At 33.5% G+C, this 17,540-nt stretch overlaps 1 pseudogene; it reads left to right on the top strand.

Annotated features, from left to right (window-relative positions):
- Positions 1–5,772: 5,772 nt before the first annotated feature.
- LOC125754228 (elongation factor 1-alpha 1-like) lies at positions 5,773–17,093 on the top strand (annotated as a pseudogene).
- The last annotated feature ends 447 nt before the right edge of the window (positions 17,094–17,540 follow it).

The raw sequence follows: 17,540 nt of genomic DNA, 5'->3' as shown, positions 1-17,540 counted from the left end.
TAGTTTACCTACTCATTTTTACATTATTCATCACATAGGTTGTTTTTTTTACTTTAGCACTTTTGATAGTCTGATTTGAACATATTTTGAATTTTTTTATATGATGACTTTCTGTAATTACTAGGTCAAATGTTATAATGAACTGTTTTTAAGACTCTGCTTATGGGCTGGTAAACTGTCACCTGGAAATACTGATTAATTTCAACTCTCATCTGAAATATACGAGAATATATACTGAATCAAAATAAAGAACTTTAGAACCTAAATTTAAGTTATATGTAAGATATTAAAATACTAGTCGCAGTTATAGACTCCGTGCTGAGGAACATTAATTTCAACTGTCTTTGAGTCAAATGGTTCTTAAGCCTTTATTTTGGAAAAGTATCACTTAGATAGCTTGTTTAAAATAATTATTGATATGTCTGAGACGTTATGAAGTGGTGTAAAAGATATAAGATGTAGCATGCCATTAGTGCCCTCAAATCATGTACACTCTCAAATTAAATACAAATCATCACAAAACTGTAATATATGTGAGCTAATAGAATAAGCTACAGTACCGATCACTTCAGCTGACACCAAGATCATAATTGCTATTTTTATTTCTCTCTCCACCATACTCTATGGATTTCTTTTATCCTAAGCCAAAATATTGCTGGTCCATGCTACTTTCTTAATAGGATGCGCCTAACCTTCCTCCATGAGGAATCTAAGTTTTTATTTATTTTTTATTTTTTTTATTTTTATTTTTATTTTTTTTTATTTATTTTTTTTGGAATCTAAATTTTTAATACACTTGTCCTTACTTACTGGTTCATTCAATAGCTGGTTACCATTATGGAAGCTTGAAGAGATGTTCCAGTGATATTGCTGTTTCCAGATATATTTCTACCTTCCTGAATTGTGTAGCTGCCATATTAGTTCAGCATAATACTCTGTGTCAATTACTCTATCCCTTGAATCCATGCTGCCCCCGCCCACCCACCCCGCTATGAAATCCTTTTTCTGTACTGGCCCACTGGATGAAAAGTACAAAGTGACCACAAAGCAGATAAAGCATTGACTGTAAATACTACTGTGATCCTTTGTGAAAGCATTCCCCCGCCTTGAGAATCAAGATCTCTAATCCTTTGCAAAGGTTATTGCTGTAAAGATAGGACCCAAAAATATAAGTAAGTCATTAGATTGACAGTGAGAGGAGAAAATCCTATTGTCTGTTTGTTTCATACACTCATTCAGTTGCTGAGAACACAGCTATATCTATCTATCTATCATCTATCTATCTATCTATCTATCTATCTATCATCTATCTATCTATATCTATCATCTATCTATCTATCATCTGTCTATCATCTATCTATCATCTATCATCTGTCAATCTCAGAGTACTCAGAAGAAACTGGAGCTACAAGTTGTTTCAAACTCATCTCAAGTTTCAGGGTCCAATTCTTCTAGCAAGTTCTTGATTTTGACACAGGACATACGTTATGACTGCATTTTCAGGGACCTCTGTTGCTCTTCCAAATTTATATGAGACCAGACATGGTCTGTCATAAGTCTATGTGAGAAGAGAGACTTCTTAAAGGGTATCATAGAAGCTTTCTGGCTTTCAAGACATGCCTTGAGTTAGTTTATTTATTAATTTAATTTAATTAATTTTTTAGTAATTTATTTATTTTTTTATTGGAGTTCAATTTGCCAACATATAGCATAACATAATCATTTATTTTAAACCATTTTTTGGAGTTATAAATGACATGTAAAAGGTGTACACTATATATATATATATAGCATATATATATATAGCATATATATATATATGATATGTTTATATCATATATATATATATATATGATATAAACACACACACACACACAGGCTAGGTGTACATTTGTGAAACCATCACCACCATGAAGGCCACCTACAATTCTTCTAAGGTTTAGTCCTGTGTCTAGTAATAGTCATCGTAGTAGTAGTAGTAATAGCAGTAGCAGTAGCAGTGGTGATAGTAAAAACACAACATAGCATCTACCCTCTTAGAAAAATGTAGCTATACAATACAAAATCATTTGTTTTTTTTTATTTTTATTTATTTATGATAGTCACACAGAGAGAGAGAAAGGCAGAGACATAGGCAGAGGGAGAAGCAGGCTCCAGGCACCGGGAGCCCGATGTGGGATTGGATCCCGGGTCTCCAGGATCACGCCCTGGGCCAAAGGCAGGCGCCAAACCGCTGCGCCACCCAGGGATCCCCAATATCATTTGTTATAGGTATGTCGCTGTATAGTAGATCTCTAGAACTTACTTACAACTGAAACTTTGGACCTTTTGACCATCACCCGACAATCATTATTCTACTGTCTGTTTCTATGAGTTTGGCTATTTTAGATTCTACATAGGGAGGAACTCCTATTTATCTTTCTATGTTTGTCTTATTTTACTTGGCCTAATGCACTCCAGGGCCACCCACAGTACTGCAAATGATGGGATTCCTTCTTTTTAAAGACTGAATAATATTCCGTTGCATGCATAATGCATATACCACATTTTATGTTTTTAAGGCTTCCAAGGAAGTTAAGAAAAAGCATACAAATGCACACTCTTTATGTAACCCTTGCCTCTTCATTTGAAATACCACAGTCCTTGTAACTAAGCACTTCATTTTCAACCTGCAGCTAATCACAGTCATTTTAGTAAGTCATGATCATTTTGGTGCTACTGGAAGTGGACAGTGATCATCATTCTAAATTACCAAAGAAATAGCAACTTCATTCTCTGCAGCTGGTCAACTGATCCAGCTTCAAAATTCTATCTGAAGGTTATGAATTGCTTTAACATAGGTAACCATGAAGGCAAAGATAAAGGCTTGAATAAAGATAGTTTATTGACAATATGATTTCAGAGAGTAGGTGATTGACACTGGTGATCTGGAAAGTCAAGGAAGAAAAATTAATGCAATGGTGCAATATAAATTTGTTAACTCTTATGAGACACTGATACTCAATTCCATGGGACATTTCAAGATTTTCATGAAATGGATCTCAGAAACTATTAGTAGGAGATTAAAAGAAGGATATATATGTTTTATTTATTTTGTACTATCCCCTACCCTTCAAAGGAGACCCTGTGTGCATCAGGGTCTGCATGCATTCAGATTGCATGCGTACAAATGCCAAACAACATTCATTTTTTTATTCTACCTTGAAGTAACAGAGAAGCCCTTTGAAATAAGCAAAAAGCATATGATGAAGTTCACAAGGCAAGGAACTGTAAGGTTTTAACTATGTGAACCTCAAAAGCCTATGTGGAACATATCCTTAAAACAGTGACTGGAGTGAAAAAAAAAAATGAGCCTGAGAAGTAATAGAATTATAAATCAGATACATTCATGATGCTATCTGATTCTTAACACAAAATAATAAATCAATAAACATTTTCTGAATGAACAAATGAATGCATGTACGCAATTAAGATATAAATACTTACATGGTTTAGGAAAGAACTATTTATATAGTTTTTAGCAGAAGTAAATTTTGTGTATTGGTGAATACTGTTTGCTTTCTGCCTCTACATAGCTACCTTCAACTGCTAGGTCATTTAGACAAAATATTACAGTGGAATATCAATTAATAAATACATTTATATGTAACTAATGTATATCCATTCATTTAGTTATATGGCTTGGAGAAGATGAAAAACTCAAGTAGTCTCTTCTAAGTACTTTTTTCCCAGCTTTTCTTTTCCCCATATTATTTAAGTTCTCTATCTCCAAACTTCTGGAAGAGTTGTCAAGGAAACCAGAAATTATGGTAACTTAGACATTATTATTTATCTTAGGGAAGAAAACATGTACTGTTCATACACTGACCTGTTAGCTCCATACTCTTTTGAAGATAATAGCTGGAAAACAGCTATAATAGTCTAACCATTTTTTTTTAATTTTTCTCTTTGGTAGGCTCTATGTAATTTAAATATATTTGGGGATTTGAAAGAGTGGATCCCCTGACTATCAAAGTATTAAAAACTGAATTATTTGGATCTGGCCATGTGAGATAGTAATTTGTTCTTCAAGGATGCATAGCATTTTGGAATTGCCTATATTTTCATGGACGTGTCAGATTTTCTTTCTGAGACTCTGTTTTCTTCATTTTTTCTCCATTTTCTTAGGATTTGTATGATAAGTATCTTTAGATCTTTTTGTATTGTTAGAAAGTGCAATGACTTAATCTTCAAGGGTACAAAATTTGGCAAGACAGTTTTTCTTTTAGTAGTGTTTCACTCATCTCTCACATTTTATTTTACTTTATTTTACTTAGCTACCAGTCAGGAGTGTTTTGTTTTTTTTTGTTTTTTTTTTTTTGTTTTTTTGTTTTTTGTTTTTTTTTTTGAAGCACTGGTAGGTATTCATATATGTATGTGGGATTTTTTAAAGTGATTTTGAGAGGACAGTATTTTTCTTAATAAATACTGACTGGTCACATACTTGAACCAAGAATTCTTATTTCTTTTTTAAGGATTATTTCCCTAAACATTTAATATAATGAGCTTTCTGTTCATGCAAAACAAATGAAAAAACATTGCTCCATTTGCTTTTTCACTAAGCATGTACTCAATCAATTCTAAATTCTTGCACTATCTTAGGCACTGAGGGACAGGGAAAGAACAATTCCTTCACTGAGAAGCTGTTTGGTCCATCACTTTTTTCTCTTTCATTTCCTCTCATATATTTTTATGAGAATGCAAAATTATATATCCACTATGAAACAGAATTCGGCAACATCATACAAAAATTCGTTAACAGGTTGACATAGAACCCTACTTCTAATAGGACTTTATTCAAAGGTATATCAGAAAAAGATAAAATGACATAGGCACAAATGTATTCACTTAGCTATTATTTATTAAAATAAGATATTGAAAATCACATCAGTATCATCAGTAGGATGGACTGAAACTATAGTAGATTCACACAACACAGCACTACACATCTGTAAAATGGAGTTCATATATGGACTTAAATAGAAGACATAATAAAGCAATGGAATCTAGGTATAGAACTTTGTAGACTGCATGAAACATTTTATGTAAGAAATAGGAATACATGTATAAATGTAATATTCACAAACAAAATGATAGAAAGATTAAGAATAGTAAAAATAATTTCATTTAAAAGCAGGGAGGAAATAGAACAGAATGAGCAGAGTAATGGAAGTGAAATTTCTGTGGATGTATTTGCTATATGCTTTTTTGATTACTGTAAAATTTCTTATTAAAAAGCCATGTAAGCAGGGAAGTGAATCAAGACTGATTATAGGCTTTGAATTGTCATATAATGTGCATACCCATGTAACCAACATCCAAACTAGGAATAGAGCAGTAAAAGTATTACAAAATCCCCTTCATACCGACTATTTAAGGATGACCTACCAATGACTTCAAGACCACCTCTGTTTTCTGTTCTGTCACTCTCTTTCTCTGTTTCTCTCTTTCCTCTCTGTCAACACTGAACTATTTTTGATCTCTAAATGAAACCCAACATGTATCCTTTTGGATCTGAATTTATTTCTGTCATCTCGATGGCTGTGAGATTTATTTATGTTGTATTTAACAGAACTCTATTTTTTTAGAGTTTTTTTAAAGTAATTTTAAAGTAATTTTTAAATTACTGTAGATTTTTCTATTGTATTATTATAACACAATTTATCCATCTATTCCGTTCTTGAAATTCTCCTTTGATGTTGCCAAAATTAGGATATCATGAACACTGCCGCTATGTACATTCCTTCCAGGTACTTCCATCCACATATGTACACAATTATTTTAGCATTTCTCCTAGGAGTAAAATTTCTATGTAATAGGGCTTGGATGCTTTCATCTCAAGTAGATAATGCCAAACAGTTTTGCAAATCGATTGTTGTGATTTACAACTACATCAGCAATGTGTGAGAGTTTTCTTTGCTCCTTATCTTTACTAATGTGTGAGATTGATGTATTATATTTTTTTCACCTTATCTTAAATCAGCTATTGAAGATAACTGCACACAGAAAAAATTGCACAGCTTTTTGGATATCATCAACTGAACAAGCTTCTGAAACCACCATACCCATCAAAATATCTAACATTACCATGTACTGGATTTAATAGTGTCCCCCCAAAACTGTGTTCATCCAGAACCTCAGAGTATGACCTTATTTGGAAATGGGGCTTTTCAAGCTTATAATTAGCTAAAATGAGGTCATAGTGGATTAGGGGTCACCTAATCCACTTCTGGCACCCTTATAGGGAAGAAAAACAGAGACACACTGACACACGTAGAGGGAGAACCACACATGAAAATGAAGGCAGAGATGGGAGGGTAACATGAATGGTTGCCAGCAACCACCAAATATTAGGAGAAAAATGGAATATATTCTCCCTCAGAACCCAGAGGAAGAAATAACTCTGCTGATACCCAGATTTCAGACATCTAGCTTCCTGAACTGTGGGGGAATAAATTTCTATTGTTCTAAGCCATCGAGTTTGTGGTACCCTGTTAGGGTGGCCCTAAGAAATGAACATATGACTCCATTCTCTTCTCCAAATTTAACACTGTACAGACTTAATGTAAATGGAATCTTAGAGTATCTGTTATTTTCATGATTTCTGTCACTTAACATTTTTTGTGAGGGTCATTTATACATTGTGTGCAAACGTATTATATTTCATTGCTATACATAATTCCTTTATATGAATATGCCACAGTTTATTTATCATCCTACATTTCATAGCAGTACTATTTGTTTTGTTTTGCCTGGAACTATTTTTTGTACTTGTTTTGGTTCACATAGGTGCATACACATCTGTTGGGTATATAGTTAATATTATTTATTATAATCATAATTTATGCCTCATGATTCTGGGCCTAGGATATCTAACTTTTGTCCTTTGTCAGCTGACTTCCTGTTAGTTTCTGCCAAAAGAAGAGATAGACACTGGAAGGCAAAATTGTAGACAATAAACTTTTCTTTTTGGCTTGCTTTCAACATAGAGCCAGCAAGATTTGGTTGCCTGGAGGCCAAGTGTTCACTATTTTAAGTTCTATAGCCTTGGTAGATTTTAGAGTATATCTTCCATTTTTATTCTTCTGCTCCTGTGATATGTGTGTGTGTGTGACATCTTCTTTATCCGTTCATCTATTTTTTTTTCATCTATTTTTTTTAAAAGATTTTATTTATTTACTCATGAGGCACACATACACACACACACACACACACACACACACACACACACACAGAGGGAGGGAGACACAGAGAGGCAGAGACACAGGCACAGGGAGAAGCAGGCTCCATGCAGGGTGCCCGACGCAGGACTTGATCCTGGGACCCCAGGATCGAGCCCTGGGCTGAAGGCGGTGCTAAACCGCTGAGCCACCCAGGCTGCCCATCTGTTCCTCTATTAATGGGCACTAAGATTGTTTCCGTATCTTGGCTATTATAAATAATGCTGCAAGAAATATAGAAGTGTATGTATTTTTTTAATTGGTTTTCTTTTCTTTGGGTAAATACCCAGTAGTGGAATTATTGGATCATATGGTATTTATATTTTTGATTTTTTTAGGAACCTCCATACTATTTTTACAGTGGGTCTACCAATTTACATTCCCACCAATAGTGCATGAGGGTTCCTTTTTTCCTACATCTTTACCAACATTTATTTTTTCTTATCTTTTTTATTTTAGCCATTCTGACAGGTATAAGACAGTCTCTCACTGTAGTTTTGATTTTCATTTCTCTGAGGATGAGTGATGTTGAGCATCTTTCCCTGTGTTTGTTGACCATCTGTACGTCTTTGTTAGAAAAAAAAAATGTCTGTTTAGGTCCTCTGCTCATTATATAATAGGGTATTTTTTGGTGTTGAGTTGTAGAATATCTTTATATATTTTGGTTATTAACACTTTGTCAGATATATCATTTGTAAGTGTATCCTCCCATTCAGTTGGTTGCTTTAGTGTTGTGTTGACGGTTTCCTTTGCTGTGTACATCTTTTTATTTCTGTGAGTTCCTAGTTTAGTTTTGCTTTTGTTTCCCCTGCCTCAGGAGACATATCTAGAAAAATATTGGTATGACCAATGTCAAAGAAATTACTGCCTGTGTTCTATTCTGGGATTTTTATGGTTTCCAGTCTCACATTTAGGCCTATAATCCCCATTTGAGTTTACTTTTTTGAATAGTGTTGAAAATGGTCCATTTTTATTCTTTTGCATGTAGCTGTCCAGTTTTCTCCACAACATTTTTTGAAGAGACTATATTTTCTTCGTTGTATATTCTTGTCTTTTTTGTCATAACTTAATTGGCCATGTAATTGTGGGTTTATTTATGGGGGTCTGTATTCTATCCTATTGATCTCTGTGTCTAGTTTTGTGCCAATACTATACTGTTTTGATTACTACAGCTTTGTAGTATATCCTGAAATCTGGAATTGTGATACATCCAGCTTTGTTCTCCCTCAAAATTACTTTGGCTATTCAGGGTCTTTTGTAATTACATACAAATTTTAGTATTAGTTTTTTAGTTCTGTGAAAAAAAATGCTGTTCATATTTTCATAGATACTATGTTGAATCTGTAGATTGCTTTGGATAGTATGAATATTTTAACAGTATTGGTTCCTCCAATTCATGAGCATGGAGTATCTTTCCATTTGGTTGTGTTGTTTTTAAGTTCTTTCATCAGTATTTAATGGTTTTCAGTTAGAGTCTTTGACTTTCTTGGTTATCCCTAGGTTTTTTAAAGTTATTTTTGGTGCAATTGTATATAAGATTGTTTTCTTAAATCCCCTGTCCCCCTTTTTAAAAGGATTTTATTTATTTATTCATGAGAGACACACACACACAGAGAGAGAGAGAGAGAGAGAGAGAGAGGCAGAGACCCAGGCAGAGGGAGAAGCAGACTCCATGGAGGGAGCCTGACGTGGGACTCGATCCCGGGTCTCCAGGATCACACCCTGGGCTGAAGACAGTGCTAAACCACTGAGTCACCCAAGCTGCCCTTAATTTCCCCTTCATTATTAGTATGCAGAAATGCAATCCATATGCTATGTCACATCAACAAAATGAAGGATGAAAATCATATGATCATATCAATAGATGCAGAAAAAACATTCCACACCCATTCACGATAAAAACTATTCATGAAGTGAGTTTAGAAGAAACCTACTTCGACATAATAAAGGCCATATTATGAAAAATACACAGCTAACCTCATACTTAATGGTATAAAACCTAGACTTTTCCTCAGATTGGGAAAAGTGGCCGATTCTTGACACTTTTATTCAACATGGTACTGAAGTCATAGCCACTGCATTCAGACAACAAAAAGAAATAAGAAGCATCTATCTTGGTAAGGAAGAAATTAAACTGTCATTATTTGCAGATTACTTGGTATTATACATAGAAAACATATAGATTCCACCAAAAACTATTAGAATTAATAAATGAATTCATTAAGTTGCAGGATACAGAATTAACAAATGGATCGTTTTTAAGACTATTTTTAAATTTTTTGTTCCTCTGGGTTTTTTTGCTTTGTTTTGTTTTGTTTTACATTGTCTAGACCATTCCATGCCTGTGATTGTTTTATTGAATGTTGGGCATTGTATGTGAAAAAAATCTCTAGCGATAGTTTAAGACTTTGGGTGAATTTGTTTTACTACATAGAACATTGTGGTCATCACTGTGGCTTGTCAGAAATTCCAGAAAATATTAAACAAATAGGTGATCAGATTATATGATTCTGGATTTCAAATCCCCTGAGGGTCAGGTTTTTTCCCATGTACTTCAAACTTAGGCTGTAAATGTAAAATCTGGGCCTATATTTTATTCTTATAATATTGAAATTATATACACATTTATATAACCCAAATATTAAATAAAAAAGAGAGGAATTCCTCAAATTGAAAAGTCATTAAAGCAAATGATGTGACTTTTCGTCAAGTCAAAGACATAAACACAAAGGAAAAAATGTAGCATTTGACTCTAGATTCTCAGTCATTTTATGGAAAATTTTTCAAAAAAGTTAAAAATCATAGCTGTCATATATATAAAGGTTTCATAAAATTATTAATTGAGAAAACTGAAAGATGTTATCACTAATTCAAGGGAAAAACCAAAGAACTACATATTTATATACAGAAATGGAACATTTAAAAAATTTTGTGAAAACTGATTTATTCATTAAGCAATAATTACTTGCATGCCAATGGACACAAGTAATCTCCATTTATATGCCCACAAGAGGCTTTAGCATACCATTGGAAGAACAACCTTCAAAATAATCTCTTTTGCCCATTCCAAATTCTTAATTTTTCTCAACAGTGGTATCTAGGGGCCAAAAAACAAAGCAGACAAAAAACTTGGGAGAAATTTGGATTTCCTTTAGCAGTATTTTTATATGATAATATTATTATTAATAGTGTTCTTATAATATTGTTATTTTGAAATAGCATATATTAGAATATATCAAATAGTAATTATAATCATGTTCTTAGGAACCTTCTCAACATAAAGTAGAAAATAAATTGTCTTAAATCTCTATAATCTTGCAGTTGAATTAGAATTATTGGTGTGATCTTAATAGTTTGTTTTTCTGCCTATAAAAATATACATTTCTTTTACATATCCTATGATAGTCCTCACAACTCTAGCACTCAAGCCATCATACAAATCAACTAATTTATTAGAGGAAAAATAGGGACTTGGTAAACAAATATTTCATTCCTGTGTAATAGGAAATTAAAATACACACACACACAGACACACACACACAGCCCACACCACTACCATTTGAAGTGGCCCTGCCTTTAGATACAGCTTAGTCAATTTCAAGTCAATAAAAAGAAAAAGAAAAAGTGAAGGAAATATTTCTGGATTAAATAACATTAAAATTTTATAATATAAAAGAGATAATAACTTTGACAAGTGAATTTCATTTCCTTTTTTGTATCCTCTTTCAAAAATAATGCTCTGTAAAAATTCATGTATTAGTTGTTCAGAGAATTTATACGCTGACTGGATAGGAGGTGTCATTATATAATTATTTTAGTTTCTTAGATAAAATAATAACATTTTACTTTTGTAATGAAATGGAGTTTTGAGCTGCATAATGTAATATTTATGGATGAGATGTTAAAATGTCTCGAATTCACTTTAAAATATTCCAACAATAAAGAGGTGCAAGAAGGATAAATGAAACAAGCATGGTAAAATGTTGATAGTTGTTGAAGCAGAGTGATAAGTGCATGCGTGTTTATTGTTCTTTATTCTTTTTGGTAAAAGTCAAATGGAAACAAATATGCATGTATTAATGAAAATGCTCTCAACAGGGGAAAAAGAAACATGTTTTAATTTCTTGTTTTCCCAGTGCATTGTTCTATGTTTTGCAAAAACTACTCATTCCTTAAATATTGGAAGAAAATAAAGTTCACAAAACCAAAGCTATTGTTTTACTAAATATTAACACCTGTTTATTCATAGTAGAATTTATATTGTGACAAGATCAACAAATCAGTCACATATGATACATCTGCCAGAACATAGAGACTGTTATATCAATGGGAAATTTCTTTGCAAGACTAAACATCATAATGGGTGTTTGATTCAAATACCAATGCATATTATGTGAGTTGAAACTAAAAGCAAAATTAATGGTAGGATTGCGTTCCACCAAAGATCTATTAAGCAAATTATATGGAGACAATTCATTATACATTTAAGAAGAAAGAGAGAAATAAGAGATTAAGTAGCTTCCTCAATAAATAAGTCAAATCATTTTTGCCTCTGCAACCTCAAAGCTTGGAGTAGTTCTGTCTTAGATATAATCACCTAAAATCATTAAAAATAATGATAGCAAAAAAAATGATAACAAGAAACTGTAAGATTATATAGATTTAAAAGTGTATTTCACCTAACATGGAAAAGAAATCAGAGTCTCTGTGGAGTTAATTTAGGAATTTTGAAAAGCTCAACATTTGCTTTTTAAGAGATTCACGACTAATGGGATCCTTGGGTGGCTCAGTTGGTTAAACGTCTGACTCGATTTCAGCTCAGGTCATGATCTCTGGGACATCAGCTCTATGCTAGATGTAGAACCTGCTTAACATTCTCTCTCTCTTCCTCTGCCCCTTCCCCCTCTGCTTAAACTCTCTCTCTTTCTCTCAAAAAAAAAAAAAAAAATCCAAGATTGAAAATCAGTAGAAAACTTGAAAGTCATGCAGTAAATGTGTAATGAGAAAAATGAATAATAACAGCTATCGTTTTCATGAATAGTGATGTTAAATGGAAAAAATAAGTGAATTGTATATGCAGGTAGGAAGTTATAATCCACTTAGGAGATAAATAAGAGGTAACAGTTCAAAGTATTTAATGTAACAGCCATTTAATGCTCAAAATTAAGTAAGAGACATGATGTTTTTTTTTAAAATCATTATTTTGAATGCAGTATTTAATAAATAAAACTACTATACCAACATGCTGATGATAAGTCAAATGACATTGAAGTTCTAAGAATGGTCATTGAGCTAACCAATGAGATCATTTTATGATTTACCAAGAAAAGGTTTTTTGATTGTTTGCTTTTTATGGTGAAAGGCAACAAACTATAGTGAGAAGAGGAATGGCTAGAAGATGAAGAGCTGAATTTAGTACACTGTACATGATGAGATAGAATAAACTGGTATCCAGAGGGCATTTTTGAATAGCCGATGTTTTGTTCAGCCTACATGGTATCTTGTTTTTGCTGCTGCTTTATTGCATTGGTTATGGATATAGTTCCCAGGTTCTCAGAATGCTTTATGCTCTGTATTTTTGTCTGCTGTCATTAACTAATTTGTTTTATCTGACCAAACCCTGGAGTATTTGTGACCTAAGAATTGAGACCACTTGAATGAACATTACTCAAACATTAGGACCGGTAACTAGGACTACCTATGTCAGTATGAGTTATATCTTTTGAGATAATTCTTGCCTTGGAAGATAAGTCAATAAACCAGTAAATAATCCCACTATTTGCGCTAAACAATTCTTACCCACCATTATCTGAACAAAGGTTGTTAAAAAGGACAAAGGAAAAGTCAGAAAATTTGAATGGACTAATAATTCTGGAGCGAAAATATATATACATCTACATATGTGTATGTGTGTAATATCTAGCTATATTTTTATTGGTTTCCAGAATACATCTAAAAAATGACAACCACAGTTCATTTTATAAAGCAACTATAACCTATATACATGTATGACAAGATTATTAAATAAAATAAGTATGTAGACCTCTCATTTAGAGAAACACATACATAATATTTAGCCTTTATTGTGATTAATTATATTAATAGAATAATGTAAACTTTCCCTGAATTTATGTTCATGATTTATAATTAAATTTATTATCGTATTAAAATTTTAGATACTTTATAGGCAAAGATCCATAGACTAATTTCCCTCCTAGTTCTACACTACTTAGAATTCTTTTTACATGCTGTTGTTGGGCCAGCATACTCAATTATTGGTGACTGGAGAAAGTAACCAGAAATTAATTAGAAAAAGAGGGTGCTAAGCTTGGTAAATTGAACTAGAGTAATTGTGGTTAGCTATGGGGCTTCAGGCATCTATAAAATGGAAAAATTAGGGATCCCTGGGTGGTGCAGCGGTTTGGCGCCTGCCTTTGGCCCAGGGCACGATCCTGGAGACCCGGGATCGAATCCCACGTAGGGCTCCCAGTGCATGGAGCCTGCTTCTCCCCCTGCCTATGTCTCTGCCTCTCTCTCTCTCTCTGTGACTATCATAAATAAATTAAAAAAATGGAAAAATTGATTTTTTTACCTTGCCTAATGATATAATGACAATAATGCCCCAAATTTTATACTAGCTACTAAACTTTTCTGCAAGCCATATCCCATCAAAACAAATAAGTGATAGCTTAGTGTTGCTGCCAGTATCCAATGTGATAACAAAACCATTTATCTATCTTAAAATGAGATCCATATATGAGGTATTACAAAATTATTTTCTGGCTTGAGTATTTTTACAAGCCTTGATTCAAAACGTAGACGTCTAATTGTTAACTTTAACGTAGATTACCAAAATAAACCTTTAACAGAATTTTTTTGAACATTTGTAGTTAGTAGCAATTCTATTTTCTTCTAGAATTACAAAAACAAGCTTTTATGAAACAAATTCTCACTAACATACATTCTATTAGTATTCAGGAATGAAGAGGAGAATATGGAAAATGGATAAAATAAAAGTTTAAGGGAGTAGAGTGACCAAGGGTGGCCTGGAGTATATCATACCAAGGCAAGCTTTACTATACATGTGAGCCTAACAGTATTAAGCTCAGTTTTCTCCTATGATTAGATTAAGGGCAATAATATATTACTCCACATATATATGTGAAATAATGCATGTTAAAAATACTTTAAAAACCATTTTGTGTTATATACACCATTAGGTGATATATGTAAACAGTGAATGTTTTATTAACAACTGTCAAAAAGTTGCATCTTGAATCAATAAAATCATGACACATTAAATATGAAAATGCCTACATTATCAGCTAATGTGTTGATACTTGAAATATATGTATATATATATATATGTATTTATCTTCTTGGACGTATATAAATGTATGTATTTATCTCCTTTAAAATTTTCTATAACAACAAAAAAAAATTTCTATAACAGTTATCCAGTAGGATTAAACCAGAAAAAACAATTACAATATCCAAGGAGATAAATACTTCTTATATTATACTAATTACTAAAGGAGAAAAAAAAATCCTAAAAGTGAAAAAAAGAACAAACAAAAACAACCTTTCATTTATGTTTCAAAGTGAATAGTAGAGAATTCTTTTTTAAAGAGGCATATTCTCAGAAGAAGGAGTTCCATACCTTTCTTCTGATTCTTAAATGTTTCAGCTTTTATCAGGAGAATGTAAGATTGATGAATGCTTTTATAGTTTGCTATTGATTTTGGTCATTTCAGTGCCCACTAAAGTAAGATGCATTTTGACTGTTATTTCCACTAAGCCATCCTGGGTCATGTAAATGAAATAAGCAATCTGCCCTGTATTTGCACTCTAGAAATACAGGCATGGATAATGGCAATAATGAATATTCCTTTCTGTTCTGGTCACTTTTAAGTCTATCTGAAGTGTTCTATATACATACTTCATACGTCTGTTGCATGAACCAAGCAAACTTTGAAAATATTAGGATGGTTATTGCATGTAGAATATTATTTGTATTAATATTATAGACTCATACCCACAGATACTGAAATAAAAATCATAGCTATCAGTTCTCTTAACATTACCTACAACAACATACTCAAAAACTAATTTTAAAAGCCTCTCATAAGCTGAATATTTTTTAAAGGGAGATATTCAGAGATAGCCAAATAATTCAATAGTAAAAGACTGTATATTGAGAAGTCTGAAATTCTCATCAGCAAGATCTTATAATCTAATTATTAGATACATATATAATTTAAAATGTATAAAAGTGGATATTAGAAGCAAGAAATGGTCAAAGTTTGCTTCACAGAGATAAAAGCAGGTTTGTTGAAAAAATATATTCAGAAATCCATTCTTCTGTAATGTCTTAGCCAGATTCTATAAATCTCCTTATTTAAATAAATCTTCAGCTTTTTGCAACGGGGTTGCTGCCAGAATACAGGTGTGAAAACGACCACTAAACTGAAACCAAAAAAAGGAAAGGAGAAGACTCACATCAACATCGTCATCATTGACACATAGATTTGGGCAAGTCTACCACTACTGGCAGATGCATAGATTTGGGCAAGTCCACTACTGGTCATATGATCTATAAATGTGGTGGGATCGACAAAAGAACTATGAAAAATTTGAGAAGGAAGCTGCTGATATGGGAAAGGGCTCCTTTAAGTATGCTGGTCTTGGATAAACTGAAAGCTGAATGTGCATATGGTATCACCATTGCTATCTCCCTGTGGAAATTCGAGACCAGCAAGTATTATGTGACCACACTGATTCCCAGGGCATAGAGACTTTATCAAAAACCTGATTACAGTCACATCTCAGGCTAAGTGTGTTGTCCTGATTGTTGCTGCAGGTGTTGGTGAATTTGAAGCAGGTATCTCCAAGAATGGGGAGCCAGGTGAGCATGCCCTCTGGCTTACACAGTGGGTGTAAAACAACTAATTGATGGTGTTAATAAAATGGATTCCTCTGAGCCACCCTACTGCCAGAAGAGATACAAGGAAATCATTAAGGAAGTCAGCACCTACCTTGAGAAAATTGGCTACAAATCTGACACAGTAACATTTGTGCCAATTTCTGGTTGGAATGATGACAACCTGATGGAGCCAAGTGCTAACATGCCTTGGTTCAAGGGATGGGAAGTCACCTATAAAAATGGGAATGCCAGTGGATCCACACTGCTTGAAGCTCTGGACTGCATTCTCCCACCAACTCATCCAACTGATAAGCCCTGTGTCTGCCTCTTCCAGACATCTATAAAATTAGTGGTATCAGTACTGTCCCAGGGGCTGAATGGAGACTTGTGTCCACTGGCATAGTGGTCATCTTTCCTCCGGTCAATGTTACAACTCAAATAAAGTCTATTGAAATGCACCATAAAGCTTTGAGTGAGGCTTTTCTTGGGGACAATGTGGACTTCAATGTTAGCAACATATTTGCCAAAGATGTTCATCATGGAAACGTGGCTGGTGACAGCAAAAATGACCCGCCAATGGAAGCATCTGGCTTCCTGGCTCAGGTGATTATCCTGAACCATCCAGCTTCTCTGACTATCCTCCTCTGGGCCGTTTGCTCTTTGTGACACAAGACAGACGGTTGCTGTGTGTGTCATCAAAGCAGTGGACAAGAAGGCAGCTGGAGATGGCAAGGTCACCAAGTCAGTCCAGAAAGCTCAGAAGGGTAAATGAATATTATCCCTGGTACCTGCCACCCCAGTCTTAATCAGTGGTGGAGGAAGGGTCTCAGAACTGTTTGTGTCAATTGGCCATTTCAGTTTAATAGTAAAAGACTGGTTAATGATAACAATGCATTGTAAAACCTTCAGAAAGAAAGTAAAATGTTTTGTGGACCATTTGTGTGTGTGTGTGTGTGTGTGTGTGTGTGTGTGTGTGTGTGTGAGTTTTAAGTTATTAGCTTTTAAAATCAGTACTTTTTAGTGGAATCAACTTGACCAAAAATCTGTCATGGAATTTTGAGACCCATTAAAACAAAAGTTTAATGAGAAAAAAAAAATAAGTCTTCAGACTAATCTCCTACTCTTTCAAATAGGACTGAAACAGTAACTTTCTCTTTAGACTCAAGGGCTAACTGTAGTTATATCAAGTTCCAAATAATGAATTAATGAGTTTAAATACCTGGTGAATTTTCTACTGATAGAACACCCTCCTCAGCATGCCCATGTTCTCTGTTATTTTTCATCCCCTTGTACAAGCTTAAATCTCTCTTCATCTTCTTACCTCATATGGAAGTCTACTTTCCTAGAATAATAACCCA

This window comes from Canis lupus, chromosome 33, assembly GCF_003254725.2.
Source record: "Canis lupus dingo isolate Sandy chromosome 33, ASM325472v2, whole genome shotgun sequence".
Taxonomy (NCBI): domain Eukaryota; kingdom Metazoa; phylum Chordata; class Mammalia; order Carnivora; family Canidae; genus Canis; species Canis lupus.
This window is presented reverse-complemented; position numbering and strand designations above follow the sequence as displayed.